At 43.7% G+C, this 15,971-nt stretch overlaps 3 non-coding genes across 3 annotated transcripts; all 3 read right to left on the bottom strand.

Annotated features, from left to right (window-relative positions):
* Window positions 1-1,658: 1,658 nt before the first annotated feature.
* trnas-aga (transfer RNA serine (anticodon AGA)) lies at window positions 1,659-1,740 on the bottom strand. The gene has a single exon. It is a non-coding gene; the product is annotated as a tRNA-Ser (tRNA).
* A 1,904-nt stretch (window positions 1,741-3,644) lies between these two features.
* On the bottom strand, window positions 3,645-3,726 carry trnas-aga (transfer RNA serine (anticodon AGA)). Its single transcript has one exon. It is a non-coding gene; the product is annotated as a tRNA-Ser (tRNA).
* Window positions 3,727-5,630: 1,904 nt separating this feature from the next.
* trnas-aga (transfer RNA serine (anticodon AGA)) lies at window positions 5,631-5,712 on the bottom strand. The gene has a single exon. It is a non-coding gene; the product is annotated as a tRNA-Ser (tRNA).
* Between the last annotated feature and the right edge of the window lie 10,259 nt (window positions 5,713-15,971).

Raw genomic sequence — 15,971 nt, 5'->3', positions numbered from 1 at the left:
TTTGCTGTTGGACTCTGTGCATTTTCTTTCATTATTTGTTGACAGGGCGATAATGCACCGACAGAAATCAAAATACAAACTGGAGTTAGTGCTGGATTCTGAAAATGCAGGTCTTATCCTCAGGGTCCAGAAACATATGTGTTCAAGCAAATCCATTAAATTTCAACACACAAAAACAGAAACTTCAGGGAAAACTCAGCCGGTCTGGCATCATCAGTGGAGAGAGAAACGGAGTTAACGTTTCCACTCCGCATCAACTAAAGAGAGGATTTTACATTTATTATCAAATATCAGTTCGATACTCCCCTCGCTTCAGATCCAAAATGCCCAAATGTCACAAAAATATTCTGAACATTCTTCTAAATCCACGAACCAGTTCACATTCAGATGCAGAAATACTCCCTCCCACCTCCCTCGCTGCTGCCTGCCGATGGAAATGACCCGCCAGCAATCCAATGGCTTTCTCACCATATTCACAGCCAATCCCTTGCGGGCCTCCATTGCTGAACCGCCCTCCCTTTCGATAGAAGATCAAACTTCACCTGCAACTCCTTCCTCCTCACTACATGTCCCGCTTCCGTGTGCATCAGATATATTCCACGCCCGCCAACATTTCCCCAACCACGCTGCCCTTCCGAACGCGCCTTGCTAACCACCTTTGTCTTGAATGATATGACCTCCCCCCTCACTACCGCCTTCCATAACTTCCAAACCACGGACGGCGAGACGTTCCCATTTTGGTTCATTTCCACATACTCCTCAATCACTTTCTCCTCTTAATGCAAAAAATCTGGTCGGCCATCAAACCCACAATGACAAGTAATTGTTAACAATAAAGAAGAAACCTGAGTGCAATGGAGGGTAGATGGAGTTTGAAACTATGGTTATTTGAATTGCACCCGCGGACGTCTTTACAGTCACAAAGCAAGTTCGCGACTTGAGAGTCCTCATTTGATCGCCACAAGGCTAAATTGGCAATGCTAGGTAAGCGATCCCGGATCTAGTGCTTGGGAGACAGCCAACATTCCTGACTGACGGGTGAGTGAGGATTATTTCTCTTCATGCTGGTCTTGACTTGATCCCTCTTAGTTTCTAGTATTTATTCAACCATCTACAATCAATTTGCGATATACACTATCCAAAAAGCAGTCACATTGTCTTAGTTTGGAGATAGCCATGATTTAGAGATGCCGGTGTTGGACTGTGGTGAGCACAGTACGATGTCTAACAACACCAGGTCAACGTCCAACAGGTTTGTTTCGAAACACTAGCTTTTCTGCATTCACCATAGCCAATCCCTGGACAAAATTGAAAATTGGAATTGTTGCTCGCATGATTCAGGCTTTTACTTCTCCCCTCCCTAGTCAATAACGCTTGCCCATGGCCTAACTCTTCATCAGCAAGCTGTCTGTACATCTCCGTTCACTAATTAATGGCATATGTTCCATTCTTTAATTCTTATCCAGAAAGCGTTGTGAACTTTTCCAATCACTGAATAATAACACATGTCGAACTGTGTCCCGCCTTTTCAAATAGAGCGCACTCTGTTGGGAAAAACAACTGGTCTTTTTGCAAAGTGTGGGATACCATTTCGCATCAGACACCATTCGTTCCAAAGAACGTGGTGAAACTTGAACCTGAATGAGAAAAAGAACGTACGTAGTCGGCAGGGTTCGAACCTGCGCGTGGAAACCCCAATGGATTTCTAGTCCATCGCCTTAACCACTCGGCCACGACTACACGAGAGCAGATGCTGTTCGGTGATTTGACGCGGGAGGTATTTTTTTATTCGGTAGTAGCAGGCAGACACACATAATACAATTCTCAACATTATTGAGTTCGCAATAAATATTCTTTCATTCAGAACCTGACGAAATCCAAACCCGAGATGAGCCAATAGCTTTGTTAAGGTTGCTATAGGAAAGTTTTGATAGCACCGCTTTGTTGAATTAGGAAATGCCATTTGATTTGATTTAAAATCGCAATTTGCTGTTGGACTCTGTGCATTTTCTTTCATTATTTGTTGACAGGGCGATAATGCACCGACAGAAATCAAAATACAAACTGGAGTTAGTGCTGGATTCTGAAAATGCAGGTCTTATCCTCAGGGTCCAGAAACATATGTGTTCAAGCAAATCCATTAAATTTCAACACACAAAAACAGAAACTTCAGGGAAAACTCAGCCGGTCTGGCATCATCAGTGGAGAGAGAAACGGAGTTAACGTTTCCACTCCGCATCAACTAAAGAGAGGATTTTACATTTATTATCAAATATCAGTTCAATACTCCCCTCGCTTCAGATCAAAAATGCCCAAATGTCACAAAAATATTCTGAACATTCTTCTAAATCCACGAACCAGTTCACATTCAGATGCAGAAATACTCCCTCCCACCTCCCTCGCTGCTGCCTGCCGATGGAAATGACCCGCCAGCAATCCAATGGCTTTCTCACCATATTCACAGCCAATCCCTTGCGGGCCTCCATTGCTGAACCGCCCTCCCTTTCGATAGAAGATCAAACTTCACCTGCAACTCCTTCCTCCTCACTACATGTCCCGCTTCCGTGTGCATCAGATATATTCCACGCCCGCCAACATTTCCCCGATCCACGCTGCCCTTCCGAACGCGCCTTGCTAACCACCTTTGTCTTGAATGATATGACCTCCCCCCTCACTACCGCCTTCCATAACTTCCAAACCACGGACGGCGAGACGTTCCCATTTTGGTTCATTTCCACATACTCCTCAATCACTTTCTCCTCTTAATGCAAAAAATCTGGTCGGCCATCAAACCCACAATGACAAGTAATTGTTAACAATAAAGAAGAAACCTGAGTGCAATGGAGGGTAGATGGAGTTTGAAACTATGGTTATTTGAATTGCACCCGCGGACGTCTTTACAGTCACAAAGCAAGTTCGCGACTTGAGAGTCCTCATTTGATCGCCACAAGGCTAAATTGGCAATGCTAGGTAAGCGATCCCGGATCTAGTGCTTGGGAGACAGCCAACATTCCTGACTGACGGGTGAGTGAGGATTATTTCTCTCCATGCTGGTCTTGACTTGATCCCTCTTAGTTTCTAGTATTTATTCAACCATCTACAATCAATTTGCGATATACACTATCCAAAAAGCATTCGCATTGTCTTAGTTTGGAGATAGCCATGATTTAGAGATGCCGGTGTTGGACTGTGGTGAGCACAGTACGATGTCTTACAACACCAGGTCAACGTCCAACAGGTTTGTTTCGAAACACTAGCTTTTCTGCATTCACCATAGCCAATCCCTGGACAAAATTGAAAATTGGAATTGTTGCTCGCATGATTCAGGCTTTTACTTCTCCCCTCCCTAGTCAATAACGCTTGCCCGTGGCCTAACTCTTCATCAGCAAGCTGTCTGTACATCTCCGTTCACTAATTAATGGCATATGTTCCATTCTTTAATTCTTATCCAGAAAGCGTTGTGAACTTTTCCAATCACTGAATAATAACACATGTCGAACTGTGTCCCGACTTTTCAAATAGAGCGCACTCTGTTGGGAAAAACAACTCGTCTTTTTGCAAAGTGTGGGATACCATTTCGCATCAGACACCATTCGTTCCAAAGAACGTGGTGAAACTTGAACCTGAATGAGAAAAAGAACGTACGTAGTCGGCAGGGTTCGAACCTGCGCGTGGAAACCCCAATGGATTTCTAGTCCATCGCCTTAACCACTCGGCCACGACTACACGAGAGCAGATGCTGTTCGGTGATTTGACGCGGGAGGTATTTTTTTATTCGGTAGTAGCAGGCAGACACACATAATACAATTCTCAACATTATTGAGTTCGCAATAAATATTCTTTCATTCAGAACCTGACGAAATCCAAACCCGAGATGAGCCAATAGCTTTGTTAAGGTTGCTATAGGAAAGTTTTGATAGCACCGCTTTGTTGAATTAGGAAATGCCATTTGATTTGATTTAAAATTGCAATTTGCTGTTGGACTCTGTGCATTTTCTTTCATTATTTGTTGACAGGGCGATAATGCACCGACAGAAATCAAAATACAAACTGGAGTTAGTGCTGGATTCTGAAAATGCAGGTCTTATCCTCAGGGTCCAGAAACATATGTGTTCAAGCAAATCCATTAAATTTCAACACACAAAAACAGAAACTTCAGGGAAAACTCAGCCGGTCTGGCATCATCAGTGGAGAGAGAAACGGAGTTAACGTTTCCACTCCGCATCAACTAAAGAGAGGATTTTACATTTATTATCAAATATCAGTTCGATACTCCCCTCGGTTCAGATCCAAAATGCCCAAATGTCACAAAAATATTCTGAACATTCTTCTAAATCCACGAACCAGTTCACATTCAGATGCAGAAATACTCCCTCCCACCTCCCTCGCTGCTGCCTGCCGATGGAAATGACCCGCCAGCAATCCAATGGCTTTCTCACCATATTCACAGCCAATCCCTTGCGGGCCTCCATTGCTGAACCGCCCTCCCTTTCGATAGAAGATCAAACTTCACCTGCAACTCCTTCCTCCTCACTACATGTCCCGCTTCCGTGTGCATCAGATATATTCCACGCCCGCCAACATTTCCCCGATCCACGCTGCCCTTCCGAACGCGCCTTGCTAACCACCTTTGTCTTGAATGATACGACCTCCCCCCTCACTACCGCCTTCCATAACTTCCAAACCACGGACGGCGAGACGTTCCCATTTTGGTTCATTTCCACATACTCCTCAATCACTTTCTCCTCTTAATGCAAAAAATCTGGTCGGCCATCAAACCCACAATGACAAGTAATTGTTAACAATAAAGAAGAAACCTGAGTGCAATGGAGGGTAGATGGAGTTTGAAACTATGGTTATTTGAATTGCACCCGCGGACGTCTTTACAGTCACAAAGCAAGTTCGCGACTTGAGAGTCCTCATTTGATCGCCACAAGGCTAAATTGGCAATGCTAGGTAAGCGACCCCGGATCTAGTGCTTGGGAGACAGCCAACATTCCTGACTGACGGGAGAGTGAGGATTATTTCTCTCCATGCTGGTCTTGACTTGATCCCTCTTAGTTTCTAGTATTTATTCAACCATCTACAATCAATTTGCGATATACACTATCCAAAAAGCATTCACATTGTCTTAGTTTGGAGATAGCCATGATTTAGAGATGCCGGTGTTGGACTGTGGTGAGCACAGTATGATGTCTTACAACACCAGGTCAACGTCCAACAGGTTTGTTTCGAAACACTAGCTTTTCTGCATTCACCATAGCCAATCCCTGGACAAAATTGAAAATTGGAATTGTTGCTCGCATGATTCAGGCTTTTACTTCTCCCCTCCCTAGTCAATAACGCTTGCCCATGGCCTAACTCTTCATCAGCAAGCTGTCTGTACATCTCCGTTCACTAATTAATGGCATATGTTCCATTCTTTAATTCTTATCCAGAAAGCGTCGTGAACTTTTCCAATCACTGAATAATAACACATGTCGAACTGTGTCCCGACTTTTCAAATAGAGCGCACTCTGTTGGGAAAAACAACTCGTCTTTTTGCAAAGTGTGGGATACCATTTCGCATCAGACACCATTCGTTCCAAAGAACGTGGTGAAACTTGAACCTGAATGAGAAAAAGAACATACGTAGTCGGCAGGGTTCGAACCTGCGCGTGGAAACCCCAATGGATTTCTAGTCCATCGCCTTAACCACTCGGCCACGATTACACGAGAGCAGATGCTGTTCGGTGATTTGACGCGGAAGGTATTTTTTTATTCGGTAGTAGCAGGCAGACACACATAATACAATTCTCAACATTATTGAGTTCGCAATAAATATTCTTTCATTCAGAACCTGACGAAATCCAAACCCGAGATGAGCCAATAGCTTTGTTAAGGTTGCTATAGGAAAGTTTTGATAGCACCGCTTTGTTGAATTAGGAAATGCCATTTGATTTGATTTAAAATCGCAATTTGCTGTTGGACTCTGTGCATTTTCTTTCTGTATTTGTTGACAGGGCGATAATGCACCGACAGAAATCACAATACAAACTGGAGTTAGTGCTGGATTCTGAAAATGCAGGTATTATCCTCAGGGTCCAGAAACATATGTGTTAAAGCAAATCCATTAAATTTCAACACACAAAAACAGAAACTTCAGGGAAAACTCAGCCAGTCTGGCATCATCAGTGGAGAGAGAAACGGAGTTAACGTTTCCACTCCGCATCAACTAAAGAGAGGATTATACATTTATTATCAAATATCAGTTCGATACTCCCCTCGCTTCAGATCCAAAATGTCACAACAATATTCTGAACATTCTTCTAAATCCCCGAACCAGTTCACATTCAGATGCAGAAATACTCCCTCCCACCTCCCTCGCTGTTGCCTGCCGATGGAAATGACCCGCCAGCAATCCAATGGCTTTCTCACCATATTCACAGCCAATCCCTTGCGGGCCTCCATTGCTGAACCGCCCCCCCTTTCGATAGAAGATCAAACTTCACCGGCAACTCCTTCCTCCTCACTACATGTCCCGCTTCCGTGTGCATCAGATATATTCCATCGCCCGCCAACATCTCCCCGATCAACGCTGTCCTCCCTCCCGCGCCTCGCTACCTACCTTTGTCTTGAATGAAATGACCTCCCCTCACTCCCGCCTTCCATACCTTCCAAACCACGGACGGCGAGGCGTTCCCATTTTGGTTCATTTCCACATACTCCTCAATCACTTTCCCCATCTTAATGCAAAAAATCGGGGCTGCCATCAAACCCGCAATGGCAAGTCATTGTTAACAATAAAGAAGAAGCCTGAGTTCAATGGAAGGTAGGTGGAGTTTGAAACTATGGTTATTTGAATTGCACCCACGGACGTCTTTCGAGTCACAAAGCAACGTTCGCGACTTGAGAGTTCTCATTTGATCGCCCTAAGGTTAAATTGGCAATGCTCGGTAACAGAACCCGGATCCAGTGCTTGGGAGACAGCCAACATTCCTGACTGACGGGTGAGTGAGGATTATTTCTCTCCATGCTGGTCTTGAATTGCTCCCTCTGAATTTCTAGTATTTATTCAACCATCTACAATAAAATTGCGATATTCACTATCCAAAAAGCATTCGCATTGTCTTAGTTTGGAGATAGCCATGATTTGGAGATGCCGGTGCTGGACTGTGGTGAGCACAGTAAGATGTCTTACAACACCAGGTTAACGTCCAACAGGTTTGTTTCGAAAAACTAGCTTTTCTACATTCACCATAGCCAATCCCTGGACAAAATTGAAAATTGGAATTGTCGCTCGCATGATTCAGGCATTTTACTTCTCCCCTCCCTGGTCAATAACGCTTGCCCATGGCCTAACTCTTCATCAGCAGGCTGTCTTTACATCTCCGTTCACTAATTAATAGCATATGTTCCATTGTCAAATTCTTATCCATAAAGCGCTGTGTACTTTTCCAATCACTGAATAATAACACATGTTGAACTGTGTCCCGACTTTTCAAATAGAAAAACAACTCGTCTTTTTGCAAAGTGTGGGATACCATTTCGCATCAGACACCATTCGTTCCAAAGAACGTGGTGAAACTTGAACCTGAATGAGAAAAAGAACATACGTAGTCGACAGGGTATGAACCTCCGCGGGGAAACCCAAATGGTTGTTTAGTCCATCGCCTTTACCACTCGGCCACGACTACATGAGCGCAAAAGCTGCTTAGGTGATTTGACGCGGTAGATATTTTTTTATTCGGGAGGAGCATGGAGACACACATAATACAATTCTGAACATTATTGTGTTAATAATAAATATTCTTTCATTCAGAACCTGACGAAATCCAAACGCGAAATGAGCCAATAGCTTTGTTAAGGTTGCTATAGGAAAGTTTTGATAGCACCACTTTGTTGAATTAAAAAATGCCATTTGATTTGATTTAAATTCGCAATTTGCTGTTGGACTCTGTGCATTTTCTTTCTATATTTGTTGACAGGGCGATAATGCACCGACAGAAATCACAATACAACTGGAGTTAGTGCTGGATTCTGAAAATGCAGGAATTATCCTCAGGGTCCTGAAGCATATGGGTTAAAGCAAACCCATTAAATTTCAACACACAAAAACAGAAACTTCAGGGAAAACTCAGCCGGTCTGGCATCATCAGTGGAGAGAGAAACGGAGTTAACGTTTAAACTTCGCATCAACTAAAGAGAGGATTTTACATTTATTATCAAATATCAGTTCGATACTCCCCTCGTTTCAGATCCAAAATGCCCAAATGTCACAAAAATATTCTGAACATTCTACTGAATCCACGAACCAGTTTACATTCAGATGCAGAAATACTCCCTCCCACCTCCCTCGCTGCTGCCTGCCGATGGAAATGACCCGCCAGCAATCCAATGGCTTTCGCGCCATATTCAGAGCCAATTCCTTGAGGGCCTCCATTGCTGAACCGCCCTCTCTTCCGATAGAAGATCAAAGTTCACCGGCAACTCCTTCCTCCTCACTACATGACCCTCTTCCGTGTGCATCAGATATATTCCATCGCCCGCCAACATCTCCCCGATCAACTATGCCCTCCCTCCCGCGCCTCGCTACCTACCTTTGTCTTGAATGAAATGACCTCCCCCCTCACTACCGCCTTCCATACCTTCCAAACCACGGACGGCGAGACGTTCCCATTTTGGTTCATTTCCACATACTCCTCAATCACTTTCTCCTCTTAATGCAAAAAATCGGGTCTGCCATCAAACCCACAATGGCAAGTCATTGTTAACAATAAAGAAGAAGCCTGAGTTCAATGGAAGGTCGGTGGAGTTTGAAACTATGGTTATTTGAATTGCACCCACGGACGTCTTTCGAGTCACAAAGCAACGTCCGCGACTTGAGAGTCCTCATTTGATCGCCCTAAGGTTAAATTGGCAATGCTCGGTAACAGAACCCGGATCCAGTGTTTGGGAGACAGCCAATATTCCTGACTGACGGGTGAGTGAGGATTATTTCTCTCCATGCTGGTCTTGACTTGTTCCCTCTTAATTTCTAGTATTTATTCAACCATCTACAATATATTTGCGATATACACTATCCAAAAAGCATTCGCATTGTCTTAGTTTGGAGATAGCCATGATTTGGAGATGCCGGTGTTGGACTGTGGTGAGCACAGTAAGAAGTCTTACAACACCAGGTTAAAGTCCAACAGGTTTGTATCGAAACACTATCTGTCCTTCATTCAACATAACCGATCCCTGGACAAAATTGAAAATTGGAATTGTTGTTCGCAAGATTCATGGTTTTACTTCCCCCCTCCCTGGTCAATAACGCTTGCGCAATAGCTGCTCTGGTGTCATTTGACGCGGACGGTATTTTTCTATTCGCAGACAGACAAACAGAATACAATTCTGAACAGTACTGAGTTCATAATAAATATTCCTTCATTCAGAACCTGACGAAATCCAAACCCGAGATGAGCCAATAGCTTTCTTAAGGTTGCTATAGGAAAGTTTTGATAGCACCGCTTTGTTGAATTAGGAAATGTCATTTGATTTGATTTAAATTCGCAATTTGCTGTTGGACTCTGTGCATTTTCTTTCTCTATTTGTTGACAGGGCGATAATGCACCGACAGAAATCACAATGCAAACTGGAGTTAGTGCTGGATTTCGAAAATGCAGGAATTATCCGCCGGGTCCAGAAACATCTGGGTTAAAGCAAATCCATTAAATTTCAACACACAAAAACACAAACTTCAGGGTAAATTCAGCCGGTGATCATCAGTGTTGAGAGAAACGGAGTTAAGGTTTCCATTCCGCATCAACTAAAGAGAGGATTTTACATTTACTTTCAAATATCAGTTCGATACTCCCCTCCCTTCAGAACCGAAATGCCCCAAATTCCCCAAAGATTTCTGAACATTTTTCTGAATCCACGAACCTGTTCACATTCAGATGCAGAAGTACCCCCACCCACCTCCCTCGCTCATGCCTGCGGATGGAGATGACCCACCAGCAATCCAATGGCTTTCTCGCCATACTCATAGCCAACCCCCCTTGCGCGCCTCCATTGCTGAACCGCCCAGCCTTTAGATAGAAGATCAAACTTCACCGGCACCTCCTTCCTCCTCACTAAATGTCCCGGTTTCGGGTGCACCACCTATATTCAATCGTCCGAACAAATCTACTCGATCAACGGCTGTATTCCACTAGCGCCTCGCTGACCACCTTTGCCATGAATGAAATGACCTTCTCCCTCACTACGGCCTTTAATGCCTCCTAAACCACGGACGGCAAGACATTCCCATTTTCGTTAATTTCCACGTGCTCCTCAATCAGTTTCCCCACCTGAATGTAAAAAATCGGGTCTGAAACATGAGTTCAATGGGAGGTAGATGGAGTTTGAAACTATGGTTATTTCAATTGCACCCGCGGACGTCTTTAGAGTCACAAAGCAACGTTCGCTACTTTGGAGTCCTCATTTGATCGTCATCAGGTTGCATTGGCAATGCTGGGGTATCGAACACGGATCCAGTACTTGGGCAGCAGCCAACTTTCCTGACTGACGGGTGAGTAAGGCTTATTTCTCTCCATGCTGATCTTGACTTGTTCTCTCTTGGTGTCTAATATTTATTCAACAATCTACACTAAATTAGCGATATACAATATCCAAAAAGCGTTCATATTGTCTTAGTTTGAAGATAGCCATGTTGTGCAAATGCCGGTTTTGGACTGGGGTGAGCACAGTAAGAAGTCTTACAACGCCAGGTTAAAGTCCAACAGGTTTGTTTCGAAACACTAACTTTCCTGCATTTGCCATAGCCAATCACTGGACAAAATTGAAAATTGCAATTATTGCTCGCAAGATTCAGGCTTTTCCTTCTCCCCTCCCTGGTCAATAACGCTTGCCCATGGCCTAACTCTTCATCAGCAAGCTGTCTGTACATCTCTGTTCACTAAATAATAGCATATGTTCCATTGTAAAATTCTTATCCAGAAAGCGCGGTGTACTTTTCCAATCACTGAATAATAACACATATTGAACTGTGTCCCGACTTTTCAAATAGAGCGCACTCTGTTGGGAAAAACAACTCGTCTTTTTGAAAAGTGTAGGATACCATTTCGCACCAGACACCATTCGTTCCAAAGGAACGTGGTGAAACTTGAACCTGAATGAGAAAACGTATACTCGTAATCGGCAGGATGCGACCCTGTGCGGGAAGGCCCTAATGGATTACTAATCAATCGCCTTAACCACTCGGCCACGACTACACGAGCGCAACAGTTGCTTTGGTGTCATTTAACACGGAAGGTATTTTTTTATTCCGTAGTAGCAGACAGAAACACAGAATGCAATTCTGAACAGTATTGAGTTCATAATAAATATTCCTTCATTCAGAACCTGATGAAATCCAAACCCGAGAAATGAAATGAAAATCGCTTATTCGCACAAGTAGGCTAAAAATGAAGTTACTGTAAAAAGCCCCTAGTCGCCACAATCCGGCGCCTGCTCGTGGAGGCTGGTGCGGAATTGAAACGTACTGCTGGCCTGCCTTGGTCTGCTTTAAAAGCCAGCGATTTAGCCCAGTGTGCTAAACCAATAGCTCCGTGAATGTTGCTATAGGAAAGCTTTGATGGAATCCCTTTTTTGAATTCGGAAATGTCATTTGGTTTGATTTAAATTCGCAATCTGCTGTTGAACTCGGTGCATTTTCTCTCTGTATTTGTTGACAGGGCGATAATGCACCGACAGAAATCACAATACAAACAGGAGTTAGTACTGGATTCCGAAAATGCAGGAAGTATCCTCCGGGTCCAGAAAGATTCTTGCTTAAAGCAAACCCAATAAGTTTCAGGACAGAAAAACAGAAACTTCAGGGGAAACTAAGCCCGTCTGGCATCATCAGTGTTGAGGGAAACGGAGTTAACCTTTCCATTCCGCATCAACTAAAGAGAGGATTTTACATTTATTTTCAAATATCAGTTCGATACTCCCCTCCCTTCAGAACCGAAATGCCCAAATGTCACAAAAATATTCTGAACATTCTTCTAAATCCAGGAACCAGTTCACATTCAGATGCAGAAGTACCCCCTCCCACCTCCCTCGCTCATGCCTGCGGATGGAGATGACCCGCCAGCAATCCAATGGCTTTCTCACCGTACTCATAGCCAACCCCCCCTTGCGCGCCTCCATTGCTGAACCGCCCAGCCTTTAGATAGAAGATCAAACTTCACCGGCACCTCCTTCCTCCTCACTAAATGTCCCGGTTTCGGGTGCACCACATATATTCAATCGTCCGAACAAATCTACCCGATCAACGGTTTATTCCCCTAGCGCCTCGCTGACCACCTTTGCCATGAATGAAATTAACTCCTCCCTCACTACGGCCTTTAATGCCTCCTAAACCACGGACGGCAAGACATTCCCATTTTCGTTCATTTCCACGTGCTCCTCAATCAGTTTCCCCACCTTAATGTAAAAAATCGGGTCTGAAACATGAGTTCAATGGGACGTAGATGGAGTTTGAAACTATGGTTATTTCAATTGCACCCACGGACGTCTTTAGAGTCACAAAGCAACGTTCGTTACTTTGGAGTCCTCATTTGATCGTCATCAGGTTGCATTGGCAATGCTGGGGTATCGAACACGGATCCAGTACTTGGGCAGCAGCCAACTTTCCTTACTGACGGGTGAGTAAGGATTATTTCTCTCCATGCTGGTCTTGACTTGTTCTCTCTTGGTGTCTAATATTTATTCAACAATCTACACTAAATTAGCGATATACAATATCCAAAAAGCATTCATATTGTCTTAGTTTGAAGATAGCCATGATTTGCAAATGCCGGTTTTGGACTGAGGTGAGCACAGTAAGAAATTTTACAACGCCAGGTTAAAGTCCAACAGGTTTGTTTCGAAACACTAACTTTCCTGCATTTGCCATAGCCAATCACTGGACAAAATTGAAAATTGCAATTATTGCTCGCAAGATTCAGGCTTTTCCTTCTCCCCTCCCTGGTCAATAACGCTTGCCCATGGCCTAACTCTTCATCAGCAAGCTGTCTGTACATCTCTGTTCACTAAATAATAGCATATGTTCCATTGTAAAATTCTTATCCAGAAAGCGCGGTGTACTTTTCCAATCACTGAATAATAACACATATTGAACTGTGTCCCGACTTTTCAAATAGAGCGCACTCTGTTGGGAAAAACAACTCGTCTTTTTGAAAAGTGCAGGATACCATTTCGCATCAGACACCATTCGTTCCAAAGGAACGTGGTGAAACTTGAACCTGAATGAGAAAACGTATACTCGTAATCGGCAGGATGCGACCCTGTGCGGGAAGGCCCTAATGGATTACTAATCAATCGCCTTAAGCACTCGGCCACGACTACACGAGCACAACAGTTGCTTTGGTGTCATTTAACACGGAAGGTATTTTTTTATTCCGTAGTAGCAGACAGAAACACAGAATGCAATTCTGAACAGTATTGAGTTCATAATAAATATTCCTTCATTCAGAACCTGATGAAACCCAAACCCGAGAAATGAAATGAAAATCGCTTATTCGTACAAGTAGGCTTCAAATGAAGTTACTGTGAAAAGCCCCTAGTCGCCACAATCCGGCGCCTGCTCGTGGAGGCTGGTACGGAATTGAAACGGACTGCTGGCCTGCCTTGGTCTGCTTTAAAAGCCAGCGATTTAGCCCAGTGTGCTAAACCAATAGCTCCGTGAATGTTGCTATAGGAAAGCTTTGATAGAATCCCTTTTTTGAATTCGGAAATGTCATTTGGTTTGATTTAAATTCGCAATTTGCTGTTGAACTCGGTGCATTTCCTTTCTATATTTGTTGACAGGGCGATAATGCACCGACAGAAATCACAATACAAACAGGAGTTAGTACTGGATTCCGAAAATACAGGAATTATCCTCCGGGTCCAGAAAGATTCTTGCTTAAAGCAAACCCAATAAGTTTCAGGACAGAAAAACAGAAACTTCAGGGGAAACTAAGCCCGTCTGGCATCATCAGTGTTGAGAGAAACGGAGTTAACGTTTCCATTCCGCATCAACTAAAGAGAGGATTTTACATTTATTTTCAAATATCAGTTCGATACTCCCCTCCCTTCAGAACCGAAATGCCCAAATGTCACAAAAATATTCTGAACATTCTTCTAAATCCAGGAACCAGTTCACATTCAGATGCAGAAATACTCCCTCGCACTTTCCTCGCTGCTGCCTGCCGTTGGAAATGACCCGCCAGCAATCCAATGGCTTTCTCGCCATACTCACCGCCAACCCACTTGCGCACCTTCATTGCTGACCCGCCCTCCCTTTCCACAGAAGATCAAACTTCACCTGCAACTCCTTCCTCCTCACTAAATGTCGCGGTTGCGGGTGCACCACATATATTCAATCGCCCGCCAAAATCTCCCGATCAACCGCTGCCCTTCCTCCCGCGCCTCGTGAGACACCTTTGTCGTGAATTAAATGATCTCCTCACTACGGCCTTCAATGCCTCCCAAACCACGGACGGCGATTCGTTCCCATTTTGGTTTATTTCCACATACTCCTCAATCACTTTCACCACCTTAATGCAAAAACTCGGGTCTGCCATCAAACCCACAATGGTAAGCCATCATTAACAATAAAGAAGAAACCTGAGTTCAATGAGAGATAGATGGAGTTTGAAAGTACGGTTATTTGAATTGCACTCGTCGACGTCTTTAGAGTCACAAAGTAACGTTCGAGACTTGGGAGCCCTCATTTGATCGCCATTAGGTTACATTGGCAATGCTTGGTAATCGATCCCGGATCCAGTGCTTGGGAAAGAACCAACATTCCTGACTGACGGGTGAGTGATGAACATTTCTCTAGATGCTGATCTTGACTTGTTCCCTTTTAGTTTCTTGTATTTATTCAACCAATCACAATAAATTAGCGATATACAATATCCAAAAAGCATTCTTAGTTTGACGATAGCCATGATGTGGAGATGCTGCTGTTGGACTGGGGTGAGCACAGTAAGAGGTCTTACAACACCGGGATAAAGTCCAACAGGTTTGTTTTGAATCACTAGTTTTCCTGCATTCACCATAGTCAATCCCTGGACAAAAATGAAAATTGGAATTGTTGCTAGCAAGATTCAGGCTTTTACGTCTCCCCTCCCTGGTCAATAACGCTTGCCCAATGGTCTTAATGAGAAAGCTGTTCACCAAATGATAGCATATGTTCCATTGTAAAATTCTTATCCAGAAAGCGCTGTGTACTTCTCCAATCACTGAATAATAACACATGTTGAACTGTGTCCCGACTTTTCAAATAGAGAGCACTCTGTTGGGAACAAACATCTCGTTTTTTGAAACGTGTGGGATACCATTTCGCATCAGACTCCATTCGTTCCAAAGAACGTGGTGAAACTTGAACCTGAATGAGAAAAATAATACTTGTGGTCGGCAGCATTCGAACCTGCGCGGGGACCAATGGCTTTCTAGTCCATCGCCTTAACCACTCGGCCACGACTACACCTACACATAAGCCGCCATGGTGCCATTTGACGCAAAAGGTATTTTTCTATTTGGCAGTCGCCGACAGACACATAGAATATCAATTCTGAACATTATTGTGTTCGCAATAAATATTCTTTCATTCACAACCTTACAAAATCCAAACCCGAGATGACACAATAACTCCGTTAGAGTCGCGAGAGGAAAGCGTTGATTGCATCCCTTTGTTGAATTCGGAAATTTCATTTGATTTTATTCGAATTCGCAATTTCCCACTCTCTACATTTTCTTTCTGTATTTAATGACATGGCGATAATGCACCGACAGAAATCACAATACAAACTAGAATTGGTGCTGGATTGTGAAAATGCAGGAATTATCCTCTGTGTTCACAAACATCAGGGGCAGCACGGTAGCATTGTGGATAGCACAATTGCTTTACACCTCCAAGGTCCCAGGTTCGATTCCGGCTTGGGTCATTGTCTGTGCGGAGTCTGCACATC

The sequence above is a fragment of the Scyliorhinus torazame genome, chromosome 4 (genome assembly GCF_047496885.1).
Source record: "Scyliorhinus torazame isolate Kashiwa2021f chromosome 4, sScyTor2.1, whole genome shotgun sequence".
NCBI classification, from domain to species: domain Eukaryota; kingdom Metazoa; phylum Chordata; class Chondrichthyes; order Carcharhiniformes; family Scyliorhinidae; genus Scyliorhinus; species Scyliorhinus torazame.
The sequence above is the reverse complement of the archived record's forward strand: the minus strand, read 5'-3'. Positions and strand labels throughout refer to the sequence as shown.